Raw genomic sequence first — 17,167 nt, 5'->3', positions numbered from 1 at the left:
TAGTGGCCATAGTAGAAACCTGAGAAAGCAAACAATAGCTACATAGAAGTACAGCATCACCATTTAATTCTTCCTCCACGTCAATACCATCATCATTATTTTGGAAGAGGCTCTTGTAGGCATCTTGTAGAACTGTATCTCTTGTAAGGACTGAGGAGGAGCTGGCAGTAAAGAGAAACTGCGATGATGAAGGACAGAAGGGGAAGAGGATCAGAGATGAGACAAGGTGTAGACAGGGCTGTTTTTTCTTTTGGAGACTCTAGGGGATAATCTGTCTTCTTGCTTTTTCCAGTTCCTAGGCTGCCTGCACTCCTTGGCTTGTGGCCCCTTCCTCCATCTTCAAAGCCAGTAAGGGCAGTCAAGTCCTTATTGTCACCTCACACTGCTCTCCTCTTCTCCTTCTCTCTTTTCCACTTTTGAAGATTCTTGTGATTATACTTAGTCCACCTGGATAATCTGGGATTTCTCATCTCGGGGTCCTTAATCACATATGATATGTCTCTTTTGCCATGTAAGGTAACACGGTCACAGGTTTGGGGAATTAGAATGTGGACATCTTGAAGGGAGCATTATTCTACCTCCTCCACCACCTCACGTGGTTTGGTGAGAATTAAGTGAGCTAATATGTCAGGCACTTAGAAGAGAGCTAGACATGGAGTAAGTGCTATGTATGTTGGTTACTACTGAATTCTCAACAGAGAGAGTGACCAGATGTTCCTGTAATTGCATCTTCCATAGGATGCTTCCTAAACATTTCCTGTTGTAGAAAACCCAGGCTCATTAAAGGAAGAGCTTGGATTCAGGGGCATTGCCATGCACGTACAGGGAGATTCTGCAGGTCCAAGATCAACCTGGGGTCCTAGGTCACTAAAAAGTGAATTTCCCTAGGAGACAGAAAGTGTCTGGTGTCCCAAGGATTTTCTGGATTTGGCAATTAACTCATTCATTTACTCATTTAATAAGAATTTCTTTATTTACTGTAATGAGATCTTTGCCTCAATTCACCTGTTAAGTAGCTAGAAAGTTGGAGGATCAATTCCTGGATTAAAATAAGGTCAATTATCAGTGCATTCCTTTGCCAAACTCTAATAGAAACGCTGGTCTGCACTAGAGTAAAATCTGCGGGATTATGAAGAAATGGGTAGCACTCCATTGCTGCCAGTGAAGGCTTGGTAGAAATTAACTCTCCCATATTGGGCATGGCCGTGTTTGCTTGGGCAATACAGTAAGTTCAGTAAAGGTCATCAGAGATATCATGTCCTAATCCCTGGAATTGGTAAATGTCACTTTACAAGGAAAAAAGGACTTTGACTATGTGATTAAGTTGAGGCTCTCGCCATGGGGAGGTTATACTGTATCATCTGGGTAAGAACTGAGTTCCGTCATATGCCTCCTTGTAGGAGAGAGACGGAGGGAGACTTGATGCACACAGAGAGGAGGGGCAACGTGACCATGGAGCAGAGGTTGAAGTGATGTGGCTTCAGGTCAAAAGATGTTGGCAACAACCAGAAACCAGAGGAGGCAAGAAATCGATTCTTCTCTAGAGCCTCCGGGGGAACGTGGCCCTATTAATACCTTGATTTTGGCTCAGTGAAACTGACATCAGACTTCCGGATTCCAGAACTGTGACAGAATAAATGCCTGTGGTTTTAAGCCACCAAGTTTCTGGTAATTTGTTACAGCAGCCTGGGGAAACTAATACAAGCAGTATTGATCAGATGGGGAATTCAGATGTTTACAGGGAAGGGAAGTCATTAAATCTAGGAAGAAGAAGGTCGAGTGAGTGATTTCTGAAGAAATTTTAGAGATCAGCTGGTATTTGTAGAAGAGGCAAAACAAGAAGAGAGACCAGGATGAGGTACGGAATGGTTGGCATCTCTTAACCACAAAAACTACGGGAAGAATAGAAGAATAGAGTGGAAGTAAAAGCAAGTAGACTTAAGGTAGCAGCCGAGACCAAAATCATACTACTTTCTCCGACTTCTGTGTACCCTGGAAATGAGACCACTGCTCCACGATCATGATGTTATGAGGAGAAAAAGTGTGCTCATTTTTTTTTCTCTTTCAGGTTCTTTTTTTTTTTTTTTAAATTGAAGTATAGTTGATTTACAATGTTGTGCTAGTTTCAGGTATATAGCAAAGTGATTCAGTTATACACATATATCTATTCATTTTCAGATTCTTTTCCATTATAGGTTATTACAAGATATTGAATATATTTCCCTGTACTATAAAATAGGTCCTTGTTTATCTATTTTATACAATATAGAGTAGTGTGTATCCACTCCCAAACTCCTAATTTATCCCTCCTCCCCTTTCCACTTTAGTAACCATAAGCTTGTTTTCTATGTCTGTGAGTCTATTTCTGTTTTGTAAATAAGTTCATTTGTATCATTTCTTTAGATTCCACATATGAGTGATATCACTTTTAAGTAAACAGTATGATATGGAGCCACAAGAGTCCCTGAGGGAAGCTTGTAGGAGTCCTGTGAGATGAGTTCTATCACAAAAATTAAGATAAAGAAGAAAGATTGGAGTTATTCATAAAATGGTTTGGAATCTACATTCTTATAAAGAACTTCTCAATATTGCTGTTCTCCTGGGCTTTTTTTCACTAATTCTGGTCAATTCCATGTAAGTATTAATAAATGAAAAATTACTTTGCCCAATCTCATTGGCACTGCTGCCAGAAAGCAGTGGCCCGCTGTCCCAGGGTTCTAGCCTGGCTGTAGTAGAGGTGTTTTCCCATCCTTGTTCTCACTCAGGATGGCTGAGTCAGGACAGTTTGGGAAGAAGATAGAACCCTTTCACACGGTACACAGACCCTTTTCTCACACTGTCCCGAATAGGCATGGCATTAAAAGCTTACTTGTTTTTAAAATATAAATGCAGCCTTGATTCTCAACTATCTTTATACAGAAGTACTTTTTATAATGGAGAACTTTTGGTAAGTGTTAAGTGCCCATAAAGACAAATATTTAGCAGGTCTGTTGTTATTTTATATATACTTTTTTTTTAATTGTGAGAGAAAAGAAGCAGGATTCCCATTTAAGAAACATTTTCAGGGCTTCCCTGGTGGTGCAGTGGTTGAGTGTCCGCCTGCCGATGCAGGGGACACAGGTTCGTGCCCCGGTCTGGGAGGATCCCACATGCCGCGGAGCAGCTGGGCCCGTGAGCCATGGCCGCTGAGCCTGCGCGTCCGGAGCCTGTGCTCTGCAATGGGAGAGGCCACAGCAGTGAGAGGCCCGCGTACCGCAAAAAAAAAAAAAAAAAAAAAAAAGAAACACTTTCAGCTGTACTGACTGGATAGTTACTATGGGCATAAACTACTCAATGCCTGTGGATATAGAGATGAGGAAGTAGGATTCTTGTTCTCCAGAAAAAAATATAGTCTGTAAGTTTAGCTAATTTCTAACTGGACAACTGGAAGGCAGTCTCTCAAAAGTTGTTCAGTTACGTGAGATACTTGCATTTTTAAAAGGATTATATAGTATATATAGTACATATAGGATTATATAGTATACATAGGACTATTGATATATGTACATCAATAGAGGAAACCATAGACTATTTGCTTTATGTTGGCTACTCTGCACACAGTTTAAATCTGTAAGTAATTCATCATCTCCACTGGTTTAATTACAATTCAGCACCCTGCCAATTGCCATTAAAATTCAAAGGCTGTTATGGTGTCTTGATGCTTAATTGTAGACTTGGGGAAACCAAAATTATGCTGAATGCAGAAGTAAACAAACCACCTAAGCTGATGAATGCACTTTGTTATATCCTGACATAAATTCAAGAAATTTAGTGGAATGTTCTATCCAAACAAGATCATAGTCCTAATTCATATGTAGTGCTATTCAAAAGTTAACACTTAGCTATTTTATTTCTCAAACCAATAAAATATTTCCCTACTGATCAAGCAATTACCTCCAAGTGAGAGTATGACTCAGGTAGAAAGATGTAAAATATTGGAACTTGAACTGAAATGCTAAAGTGTTCCTAGCAAATTCTGATAGTGCATCTTTATTAAATATACAATCTCTCCGATTTTGCAAAATTCATTCATTCAATTTTGCAGTCGCCCATTATCACATCACCGTGTTGATCTCCAGATACTTTCCAAATTTGTATCAAAGCACTGTTATAATCTAAACATTTGGGAATGTGGGTAACTTGAAGCTGTCTTCTTTAACAAACAAAATGAGACATTCCTAATCAAACAATAAGCAAAAGGATGACAAATACAAGGTGGTCCATGTTTACAGATATGCACTACTACAGATGAAGGCTTTTCATTAATTCACTGTTGATTCCTTAAATGAAGTCAAAACGTTTTTCCAAAGACCCACTTATACGTGCTAAGTAGTAGGCAGTATATATTATTATTTTCAACACTACAATAAGACTGACTATCATTTGTCATAAAGTAGGACTTCAAAGAAAGATCTGGTCAAAGAACTGAGTACTTTAAAATCTCTGTTCTCAATGGAACAACCACATGGGATGTAATTCTTTCTTTCCATTACAGACAATTCAAGACAAAACAGGACTGGAAATGTATTGTAGGAGGCAGTTAGTCCCTCAAAACCTCCTAGATGTCAAGGTGATAAGGCACGAATAAATATATGAGAATCAAGGTTCATAATTTTACCAGCACAAGAGTCATATATGAGAAATGAGTTAGAGACCTAAATACACTGGTTAAGATATCCTGGTACCATAACTTTCTTGCTAATTTTGATCAAGCCAAAGTAAACATGTAACATTCCTATAAATAGTACTCATATTCACAAGCCACACATGGACTAGGCAGAAAATATTTGTTGCTGGTTCCACAGGAAGAATCAAAGTTTAACTACAATGGCATACAGACATTTGGAAGCAAGAGAAAGAATTATGTTAATTGTGACAAAGAACTGTACTTTAAATCATTTACAATAAATCTATATTCAGCTTCTCTTATTGTTTCAAAATAAGAAAGCTTCAAATTTGCTCTTTAGATTGGCAATAAACTTTTCTGAAGATAAATAGTGTTGCTTCCACTCAGCCTTCCTAGGGAGGTGGTGTGTGTGTGTGTGTGTGTGAAATTTATTTTTTTCTTTTTCAATATATTCAATATTTAAACAAACTTCTTCTAAATTAACCCAGCCAAGATCAACTTAGATAACAAACTTTTTGACTCCAAGAGAAGCATAAAGCATTGCAAAACCAAATATGACTTCACAGAGACATATTAAAGCTTTCCAAGTTTATTAAAAGGAAGGGTAGAATTAGACAACAACTATGAAAATAGTAAAAGAAATGTACAACATTCTTCTAGCATGTCGTAAATCAGCTGCACTGGTGATAAACCTTACAACTTCAGTTCTGATCTTCCCCTTGGGTTGGTGTCTCCCCACACCCTGTGTGCACACATACAACTCTTTGCTAGGACCCAAGGGTCATAAGGACAGTGACATATGCCTATTTTGGTCACTACTGTATCCTCAACACTATGAAGAGTGTCTGACACGTAGTAATTTCATAAATATATAAAATATAAAGAAATATTTGGTAAGTAAGTGAGGGAACACATTTCTCTGTATAAAGTCAAGAATCTGAACATGAAAATTGCACGTTGGTCTTCAGAAATACATGTTTCATTGGTGTTGACTCAATAAAAAAGACAAGAACTTATTTTGACTTGCTTAACTCCCTGTAACAGAAGATATCTGAAAGGTTTTATATTTTTTCTTTCTTTATTTTGGTATACAGTTAATGAAAGTGTTTTTTAAGACTATGTTCAAATGAATGTTGCCTAAGTAGTCATTTAGGAAGACAGTGGATTCATTCTAATCATGCTGCCATTGAGCTAAATGTTTTTTTAATGTCTTTCCTTCTCACCATCTCTCTGTCAGTCTCGGTCTCTGTTTCTGTCTCTCATCTTAAGGTAGGCAATTCTCAAAATACTCATCCAGTCCTGTCTTCTGACCGACCTCCTATTTTACATTCTCATTTCTTATAGTCAGGGCCATGCTACTGCATTCTAAGTATACACATTGCAAAAATAAAACATCTGGTTGCCCAAGTACAGGTTATTCATGATCTTATTTCAGTCTTAATTATCAATTAAGTTAAAAGTTTCTGTGCCAGGTAACCAGGTTCCCTCTCTATTTATGCTATCTATAGCTGTTCTGTCTCTGTCTCTCTCGCTCTCTATCTATCTATTCTGATTGAATAAATGAGGTATATCAAATAGATCTTATGTAAAATATTGACAGATTGCATTTATGGGGACTGTGTGAACTTTAATATGTTTTATAACAAAGTAATCTTATATTTATATGGGAAGACCCACAAAACTTCAACAAATCTTATATTCTTGGTTCATTAATTACTTTATGCTAAGATAAAACATCTGAGCTCACATTTTTTATCAATAAAAAAATTACACTGCATATTAAAAAACATGCAGTGAAAGTCGATACAGACCTCTATGAGTATACTATGAACCACCAAAGTAATTAGAGATCTAAGGAATAGTTCTCAATTTATTGCCAGCTGGGACCAATAAAATCTTTTAGGTTCCAAACATGGATCAGCTACACATTTCAGAAAAGTTTGTAGCAAAATGTTTGGGTATAGCCTGCCAGAGTTCTTTGTGAAAATAAGTAGGATTGCTCTTTACCGCATTTAAGAAGAAAACCAGAATATTTCATCATTATGTGCCTCAAAACAAAATACAAACAATAATACTATTAAAATAAACAGTCCAAACTATCCCATTAAATCAACCATCCATTTTTTTCAGTAATATGTATTTTAATAGTAATTGTTTTTAAGCACTGGGTGCTTCTAACATTCTCCCAACTGTAACCTAATTTGCAGAAAGGTGGACAAAGGAAGGATACAAAAATTTCCCTCACTCCCCTCGCCCAAACAAAGGAAACAAACAAAAACAAAACAACAGGGCTTCCCTGGTGGCGCAGTGGTTGGGAGTCCACCTGCCGATGCAGGGGACACGGGTTCGTGCCCCGGTCCAGAAAGATCCCACATGCCACGGAGCGGCTGGGCCCATGAGCCATGGCTGCTGAGCCTGCGCGTCCGGAGCCTGTGCTCCACAACAGGAGAGGCCACAACAGTGAGAGGCCCGCGTACCGCAAAAAACAAACAAACAAAAAAAACAAAAAGAAAACCAAACAAGGAAATGTGGAAAGAAATACAAAATTCTCAGTGTTGGATCAAAGATTCATACTAAGTCATTCTTTTGATTTCCAAATTTATTTTCTTGAATTATTTAATCATTTTAAACCACATAATTAAGAACACACTTGGACCGCCTTCTTTGTATAAATTGTTCGGGGGGGATACAAATGATGTGTTGGACATATTTAAGTGAAAAATCACAGATTTTCGAAATGGAAATGACCTTACAAATGAAACTTCCTAATGTTGCAAACATATAAACAGCCATACCTAAAATCTGCATAGCACTTTGCAAATTACACAGTACTACCACGTATTACTGCCTTATCCAAATCACAAGGCTAAGAGACCAATATTAAAAACTACCATTTCACATATGAAGAAAGCTCAATTAAGTAACCTACCCAAGGCTAGACAGACAGTAATTGTGAGAATGTTAAATGTTCTGAGATAGAGTTTAAGAAGCTTACCCCTACACCTCAGTTACTGATTAAACACTGCCAAGCAATTTAGTAGCATATGTAAAATTACAAACCACTTCTGCTCTAGCATACTATCTCAGTCCTAATGGAGAAGTCAGTGGAAACAGGAATGCCTAGTATATTCTTGAACCTACACAAAGCAAATAAACACATATGGTGGTTAAATTTGAAAGAAAAATAGTGCCATATTTACACCTAAAACATGAACCATGGAGGCAAGGACAAAATCGTCAAATAGTAGAGACAAAATTTCTTGGAAGAAAGTATCACATAGTAAAACCAGTGGTTATCAAATTTTAGTGTGTATAAGTATCATCTGAAGTGCTTCTTGAAATGAAAACTATAAGATTCCACCCCCACCTGGAGATTCTAATTCAATAAACTGGGTAAGATTTAAAGCAATGGTTCCCAAATTTTGCTGTATGTGAGAATAATGTGGGTTGCTTTTAAAAGTCCCAATGCCCAGGCTGCATGCAGAGCAATTAAATCAAAATGTCAAGGGGTAGGAACCACGCAGTATTTTTCTTTTTAGGTATTTTTCTCATGGATTAACTCAAAATTAGTATTTAAATGTATTTGTTTTGAATAAAGATGAGAAAATTATATATATAATTATACCAATATATTCTGAAATACATTCTAATTTTCCTCAATAGGAATTTCATCTTAACCGTGTTCGCATTTCAAATTAAAAAGGCCATATCTGTGACCCTGCAACTTTTTGCATCTCTGGGGAGCTTTGTTCAATAATGTCCTACTTCTCCTAAGAGGACATCTGGAATCAGAGGGCTCCCTGGTGATTCCTGGTTGCTCCTTGGATGCTCTGCTCCATCCCCGACAAAGATTTTGCTACAGGCACAGGGATTCATCCTGAAGCCTGAAGCCAAAATGTGCGAGGAAGTCACTATTCGAAGATTAACATTTATATTTGAAAGAGAAATGCTGGTAGGACTAATGAGTGCTTATGCAAAGAATTTTGGTTGCTTGGTAATCACATAACTTTCAAAAAGAACTCTTCGAAGCTAAAAGTACTTTCAAGCATTCTGCTCTTATAAGGATATAAAGTAAATAGACAAGAAGTCTGGTGCTGTGCAAAGTAGACAGAAAGTAAAGTCCTCACATAAATACATTTTGGCATAACAAGCTTAAACTAAGCAAGCAACTCAGTAAAAACACAGTTATTCAGAAAAAGAAGCTGCAGATGGCACACATGATTTTTACCTAATTACCACTCTCAAATAATGAGAAAGTTGATAAGTAAAGAATATCTAAGCAAAATATCCAAGGAACATGGATGATCAGTGGGGTGAGAATTTATATTTTCCAACTGTTCTCAAATAATTTTGTTTGTTTGCTTGTTTGCTTTTTGGCTTGTATACTGTTAGAGCCATAAGCAGATAAAACCTGAGATATCTATTAAAAATTAGTTAGAGAGCTTTCAAAATGATCAACTGAAACGCCCATACCTTTTCCCAGAACAGTTATATTCTCAGGTGGTGCAGCCAGGCATTAATATATTTTAAAAGTTGCCCAACGTGTAGCCAAGGCTGAAATCCACTGCTTTATAGTAACGTGAAAGATACGATAATATTAATAATGGTGTATATCTATTAACAAATAGAACCTAAAAATTAACACTTCTCTATTGCTCTGCACTTTGCAGTGTCTGATGAAATCTACAATTTTAATTTAGTATTGCAAAGGCTTTTATGAACTTTAAGTTGAATGCAAAGGTAGATTCTCTTTGGTTGCTTCTAGTGATAATGGACCATGAAATACAATGTGAAATTTAATTTGTAGCCCATATAGCACAAATGCAATACAGAGAAGAGCCTTGGCTTTTGACTTCAAAGCAATTAAAAAATTCAATATGTGAAGAGGATATTTAGAAATAAAGAGAAAGATGAAATTATGACTCACAATAAAGGTAAAATTAGTGTAAAACTCAACTCTTAGAATTTCCAGCTTAATAAAGGCCACAACAAACTGCTAGATGAGCTCAGGATAGTCTCAAAAAAACAGAATTTGAACATAAGGCTTCATCTAAGTTTTGGCCACTGTCTTTTCCCAATTGCTCTCTTTTATTGTTTAAACTGAATTCATGAAATATTAAAGAAAGTCCCAGGTAAATAACACATGATTTAGAATATCACTTCATGTGTACAGACGCAAAATAAAAAAAAATTAATGTTTGTTCTAAGCTTGTAAAACCTAACAGATAGTTCTTCAACTCTAGAGATGTTTTATCTAAATAAGAACCTAACCTCCTGGACAGAGCTGGGAGCAAATAAAATAAGTTACTCAGGAGTAACAGCTGATATGCTTTTGTGTCCCCTTAACACTGGTAGTTTTATAAATTACTTGTCAAGTTCAATGCCCAATGAAGACATTATTGAAGGAAAACCAAGCCTCAATCTCTTCTTGGCAAAAGAGAAATAATTGTCCTAAAATGTAGATACCAGTTCAATTAACTCCAAGGTAAAGTGGATTCCCGTTGATATTTTGAATCTGATTTTACAGAAGAAATATTGACTATATCTATTTAAAAAGGATTCTAAATTTGTTTTAAATTGTGGAATGATCTTCAGTTCCTCCAGTCTATTCTTTTCAATTCACAGAAATTAATGCAGTCATTTTATATATATATATTTAAAACTCATTACGGAGGGGCTTCCCTGGTGGCACAGTGGTTAAGAATCCGTCTGCCAATGCAGGGGACACGGGTTCGAGCCCTGGTCCAGGAAAATCCCACATGCCGCGGAGCAACCAAGCCCGTGCGCCACAACTACTTGAGCCTGCGCTCTATAGCCTGCAAGCCACAAGAGTCACAACTAATGAAGCCCGCATGCTACAACTACTGAAGCCCGCGCACCTAGAGCCTGTGCTCCACAACAGGAGAACCCACCGCAATGAGAAGCCCACGCACTGCAATGAAGAGTGGCCCCCGCTCACCACAACTAAAAGAAAGTCTACATGCAGCAAGGAAGGCCCAAGGCAGCCAAAAAAACCCAACAACAACAACAACAAAAAAAACAGAAAAACACATTATGGAGAAGAAATTCCTAATTTCTTATATCTTATCCTATTGCTTGAAGGCAACTTTTCCTTACTTCTTTATTACTTAAAATAGGCATCTTAAGTGCCAATTATTTAATTTCCCTCACAATTTAAAAATATTTATGAATGTCTTTTCAGTGAGGTGTAATAACTCTCTTAATCCACTAATATAACGATACACTTTCTAGTAAGTTGTCTGACCCCATTATGTAAATAAAGATGCACATTTACAAACTGATAGTTAAAAGATGCACAGAAGGATATTATTGAAATAATACTAAAAGAAATCATGGATTTAAGTCAAAGAATTTGTCACCTGTATTGAGGTCTTTCATGCAAAGTAGCAAATGCAGTGTTCTGTACCATGTATAACCACCTAATAAATATTGGCTTAAAAACACACAGGTAGGGCTTCCCTGGCGGCACAGTGGTTGGGAGTCCGCCTGCCAATGCAGAGGACGCGGGTTCGTGCCCCGGTCTGGGAGGATCCCACGTGCCGCGGAGCGGCTGGGCCCGTGAGCCATGGCCGCTGAGCCTGCGCGTCCGGAGCCTGTGCTCCACGACGGGAGAGGCCACAGCAGTGAGAGGCCCGCGTACCGCAAACAGGTAATTACGCATTTTTCTCTAAAATGCCTTATACATTTCTATTGTCATAACCTTAACTATTCTAACCTATCTATATCTGAAGACAATCAAGGATATGTGCCTTTATGCTTTAATAAATATTCTAACCAGGGGGTTTCCTGGTGGCGCAGTGGTTGAGAGTCCGCCTGCCAATGCAGGGGACACGGGTTCCTGCCCCGGTCTGCGAAGATCCCACGTGCCGCAGAGCGGCTGGGCCCGTGAGCCATGGCCGCTGAGCCTGTGCGTCCGGAGCCTGTGCTCCGTGACGGGAGAGGCCATAACAGTGAGAGGCCCGCGTACCGCAAAAAAAAAAAAAAAAAAACGGAAAAAAAAAAAATTCTAACCATAGTTCCATAGTTTAAAATTTTTTTTCCCTAGATAAAAGATGGATTGAAACAAATCTATTATTATTTGTTTATCATCTGGATTTCCGTGTAATAAGGAGTTTACACTTTCAAGTGTGGGGCTGTTTGCAATTTCAGGTGTGGGCCTCAAGTGGAAAAGTCCTACTGGGTAAATATCATGGGATAATTATATGTCCCACTGTGGACACTATTAAATCAGGGAGTCCAAATAATATGTAGAGACACTGCACCCTATTGGTATTTGGCATCTCTGTCATTAGAAATAGTTATCCTTTGATTTTAAAAACAATCCTCTGTGGCATACACAATAAGGACCGATAACAATTAAAAAGACATTAACATTGTTTATTATACTATTTCGGTCTCTTTGCACGATGTTATCCACTAAGAATACTCTGTAGGGGACTTCCCTGGAGGTCCAGTGGTTAACACCCTGCGCTTCCACTGGAGGGGGCACGGGTTCGATCCCTGGTTGGGGAACTAAGATCCCACATGCTTTGCAGCGTGGCCAATGAAATAAAACATAATAAAATAAAGTATTAAAAAAGAAAAAAGAATACACTCTAGGCATGGCCTATGGGGAGAGTGGTTTACCAGGAAATACCCCAAGGGCCACTGATTGAACTGAGGAAGGTAATCCCATAGACTCTCATCCTAGTTTCAAGAAATCAAAAACATGTATGGATTGTTTTTGGTTCCATAATCTAAACTGCCTTCCAAGTCAAAGGAATTATGAGTTAGTCCACTGAAGTTAGATTTTAGCTAATAGATTTCTTCTCTAACATAATTTATTGTTAAGCAAACATACTATTTCTTTAAAGCATACACAATGCAAAATCCCATCATGTTAAACTCAAACCAATTGAGCCTCTTTCCATGAAATTATGAAATCCAAGACTAGGAGCAAGACAAGTGTCCAGGGAGGGAATGCAGTGGCCAGAGTTTACTGAGCATTGGAATGGTAGAGTGTCCGTAGAATTAGGAGCTAGGAAACCAGTGGTGACCTGATAGCAGCTGCAGGGTAGCCATGTTCCCATGACTCCTTTTCCTGTAGAGCACACCAATGGTCATTACTGTCAACTCTCTGAATCGCACTCAGACTCTACATTGGACCAGTGGATATTCTGATAACCTGAGTGCCCCTGAGTCACAAACAAAAGAATTTCTGCTTCTTCCAGGTCTCCTCTGAACTGCCCACCTTTTTCTACAGCAGACTCCAGAAATGTACTGTTTTGCGTGTGAAAAGCATACTCACTAGTTAGTTGTGTGAACAACTGGGTTACTAAATATACATACAACTAAATATACATCCATTTTTTATTATTTCAAGTTTTCCTTGTAAATATTATGATCTGCTTATGGTAACTCAACTATAGATTTTATTGCTCTTTTGGTGTAGTTTTAGGATTACATCTCACCTTTTCTGAGGAACCTTGGATGCACAGTGATTGGAAAAAAGCAATTAAGCTCTGTCAGGTGCCAAATTCCTCCTGTCCCTCTTCCAATATTCTCCTCTGCCCTCAGACAACAGGCAGGGGTGACTTTTCTGGCATCCTCCTTTCACCCTTGTGTTTCTTCTCTCTTTCTCTACTCTCTTCATCTTAATAAACCATCTGGTACTTTTCTCCCTTCTTACCAGCATATTAGTAATTCTTTTCATAAGGTAAAGCTTTACTTGTCAGTGTTATTACCTGTGAAACATTAGCTTTACAAATGGTAAATGGAGCAATAAAGATGCTCCTGGACACAGAACCCCTCAGGGCAAGGTTACTGATAACTTCAATAAGTCAAATCCAGACTCAGAAGAAAGGACAGGTGAACAGATGTCAGCACATCTTCAGGAAGCCAAAGGGTAAATGCTACTTGATGACTGTGTAGGAGATGATTAAAATGTTCTTTGGAAAGAAAAGGGCTGTGAAAGACTATTGTTTCATGTGAAAAGCAATGGTGCTCATCTCTATACCATGTAAGGAGAAGGAGAGAGTTGAGAAGAGGGAGAGAGACAGAGGTCAAGTAGGCAGGTTTCGACCAGTGTGGCTTGAAGAGCAATGAGCATCATCAAGCCAGAGCTGAGTCCGACAGAAGGAAAGCGGACGAATGTCTCTGACCTACGCTCACTCTGGGCACGTGCTCACGTGTATGTCACCGCACAGAATGGGAACTTTGCTTAAGTTACGCATCATGTGATGCTACTCACACAGCTGGATAATATATGCTGAAGAGGTTCGCCTCTAGTTGTAGGGGGAGATGGCACAGTCAACAAATCCTTATGATGAAACATAATAAGGAGCAAAAGGATTATTTAGCCAGAAATAAGGGAGTGGGGAAGATATAGTGACTGAATGGGCTTCAGGAGGATCAGTGAAGGTGACCTTTGTCCCATTCTATGACCAATGAATGGAAGTTTTCATGACAGTGAATATAACTGGCGGCTGGGGCTGGGGGGTGGGAAGAGGAGGCTATGGAAAAAGTAAATTTCATGTAAAAAAGAGCTCTCTCAAACTCCATGGGACTTACAATAAGAACATGGGACATAAAAATAAATGTCAGTTATTTATACCTAGACTTTTAGAATTACTATAAGAAAGAAAGGACTGTAATATGATACTTGCAACATTAACCTTTTGTGTCCTATTGTAAAGGTCTGCCATGGACAAGATAGGCGCATAACGGAAATTACATGAGTGTAAAGAGACAGAGTGTGTTTCAAAGGTATAAGCTCTTTCAACCATGAAAATACTTTTACATGTCTTCTAAGTCTATTACTACAAACATCAGGACACAAATGGAAGCCACTAGAACATTCTTGAAACCATGACAAATAAGTCACAGAAAGAAGATCCCTGCATTGCTGCCAATTACGGACATTTACTAAAACTAGGAAAGTCAGATCCATAGCAAGCCTAGTGTAACTGGTGATTTTTGACATTATGTCACCCATACATAATCTCACTGACCCCAAATGTTGTGTTCACTGCACTCCTATCCTCATTGAAAGACATTCCTTGAAACTGGCTTGAAGGCCACACATGAAAACATCACCTTCCATAGAAACCGTTTTGCTTTGGAGCCTTGGTGAATAAAGGACATATATTTACAGCTCATTTATCATTATAATCACATATTTACAGGCTTTTTATTCAACATATGTCACAGTTCTCATCTCTTACCGTATGGCTGAGTTACCTTTGTTTTTAATTCTTTGCTCTACGGCAGAACAGAACTGCCCGTTTTATAATACACGGTACTCTGGGCTTAGCATGGGTAGTGCAGTTATGCTTCTCCCCTTTTATAATTTGCAAACATTAAGTGATGAAATCTAATCAGTACATAATTCTCAAAGCACATCCTTACTAACTTTTGTTTTAGGAGGAATATACTTTCCCTAAATCACGTGCAGCTACTTGCTTGGGTGATATTTCCATAGAGGTACATGTGCGTTCTTGAATATACCTTGGCAAATTCAGAACAATTAACTCAGAGCAGAGTTGTGATGTTGAAAATCCAAAAGATCGTACTGCAGGTGCCAGAGATCAACATTCCCATCTCCTCTGACATTGTAGAAATTTACAGGAATGGATTCAGATCAAGAAAATCTTTGTTTTGGCTGACTCTCTCTAGATTTGGTAGAATAATGGAAAATCTCTCTGATCTACCTAAAATGGGAAGTCCCAGCCTGGAAGTTCTTGTTTTCGGAGATCCTTATCACCATATTGCTGCTGGTACTTTGTAAATGTCATGTAATGGCAGACATGCAGAAGACAGAAAAAAAAATTATAAAGAAATTCCTTATGTAGTTATAAATATAATATTTTAAGGTATAGTGACTTTTTTTAAATGTCTGCAATAAGAAAAATTGTTATGGAACTTGTAAGTAACACAACCTTCATTAGTGAAAACAAAATTTCTTTAAAAATGTAGTATCAGTGGAAATTTAGCTATGTGTTGGATTTTTCAATAATCAGCACAACAGCTTTCACAAACTGTTGCATGTTGAAAGCATCTCTAATCCAAGACCTTAAGTGTGTTGCTTTAATAAGTCTTTATGTGTACATAACTTATAAAACAACAAATAACAGCTCTAATCTGATAAGAAAACTTGGGGAGCAATTCCTCTAATTATAACAGCTGGACAGGGAGAATTACTGCTGGCACGGAAAAGAACAGACTCTAAAGTGGCCATTTACAAAGATACGTGTGAAGGTGAATGATTAACTTGAAAATATCCAGTGGCAGAAACTAATTATGATTTGGGGGTAGTGGCGAAGGTCACAATACAGAGACAGGGAATCAGAGAGACAACAGTGCAGGCATGCTGAGAGAGACAGGAAAGAAATCAAGGGTGAGAAAGAAAGAAAGTGACTTTTCAAAAAGGTAGCTTGAGACAATCTCTGTCTCTAAGCAAAGAAAAATGGCATCAGAGCCATTAGTGAGGCGCAAGTAGTATGTTACAGGTGTTTGAAGAAGAGAAAAGATTTCTCCTTGTTTGGGGGGGTGATGGGTGTAGGGGCAATGGATCAGGGAGGCTTCAGAGTTTAGGTTGGCAGAAAGCTTTGAACTCCAGTGCAAAGTGTCCTGACTGTCCCTCATGCGGCAGAGGTCAGTGTATAATTATAAAACAGCACGGAGAGTGGACATCTCCAGTCAACGTGCCAACAATCTGGTCAGCACGCAACCATGTGTGTCTTTTCAGCATTTCCCTAGAGTGCTCTGTGCTGCTCCCCTGCAATCCTGTGGACAGCAGCGTGATCTGATAGGAGTTGTGTCTAATTTATTTGCCGGGTGTGCACAGCTCATTACTAGTGCTGTCATGATACCTAAGACAAAAGTAAAAGATTAAAAAAAGGATACTAAGAGTAAACTATATGGTCCAAGAAGAATGACATAAACATACATAAGCCAAAGTAGTGCCTTATTTCTCCTGTAAATATTACGATTATTTAAAAAGTTTATCAGCATCTGGAGAATCAATAATGAAGGATATAAAAGTAGAAATCTGTACAAAGACTAAGTATCTGACAAGCAACCTTATCAAGGGTCTTAGCAAGAACGAAAATGGAAACGGACTGAAATATTATTATCTGGGAACCCCCTTCCAACTTGAAGGCAGTAGAGCTGAACCAAGGACGTGTTTTTCCCCTTCATTTTTTTTCTGTGTCTTGGACAAAGAAAACATTAACGTTTCATTCATCTTGGCAATCTGGATATCCAGAAATATCCTTCGTTGTTACACATACATTAAATAGGATAAAACAATTATATACTTCTTCATTATGATAGCATTACAAATGCTAAATGGAAAATATACTGAAAGCAACCTCACAGCTAAATATGGATGAAATGTTTTTCTCCTAATATATACATATCAGCACCTTGAAGGCTAGTATTTTCCTTGCAATGGTGTTATTTCTTTCATACGAATATGAATAGGAATATGGTTAACTTTTC

General features: G+C 38.1%; 1 protein-coding gene across 3 annotated transcripts in view; it reads right to left on the bottom strand.

The window, feature by feature from the left end:
- Positions 1 to 17,167, bottom strand: part of FGF14 (fibroblast growth factor 14) — a 626,541-nt gene that overhangs the window by 85,417 nt on the left and 523,957 nt on the right. The gene's annotated exons all lie outside the window — the stretch shown is intronic.

This window comes from Delphinapterus leucas, chromosome 18 (genome assembly GCF_059928025.1).
Source record: "Delphinapterus leucas isolate spDelLeu-1000000601 "Yukka" chromosome 18, BTC_Dleu_Yukka2, whole genome shotgun sequence".
Lineage (NCBI taxonomy): Eukaryota > Metazoa > Chordata > Mammalia > Artiodactyla > Monodontidae > Delphinapterus > Delphinapterus leucas.
Note: the sequence above shows the minus strand (reverse complement) of the source record. Positions and strands in the feature narration are given on the sequence as shown.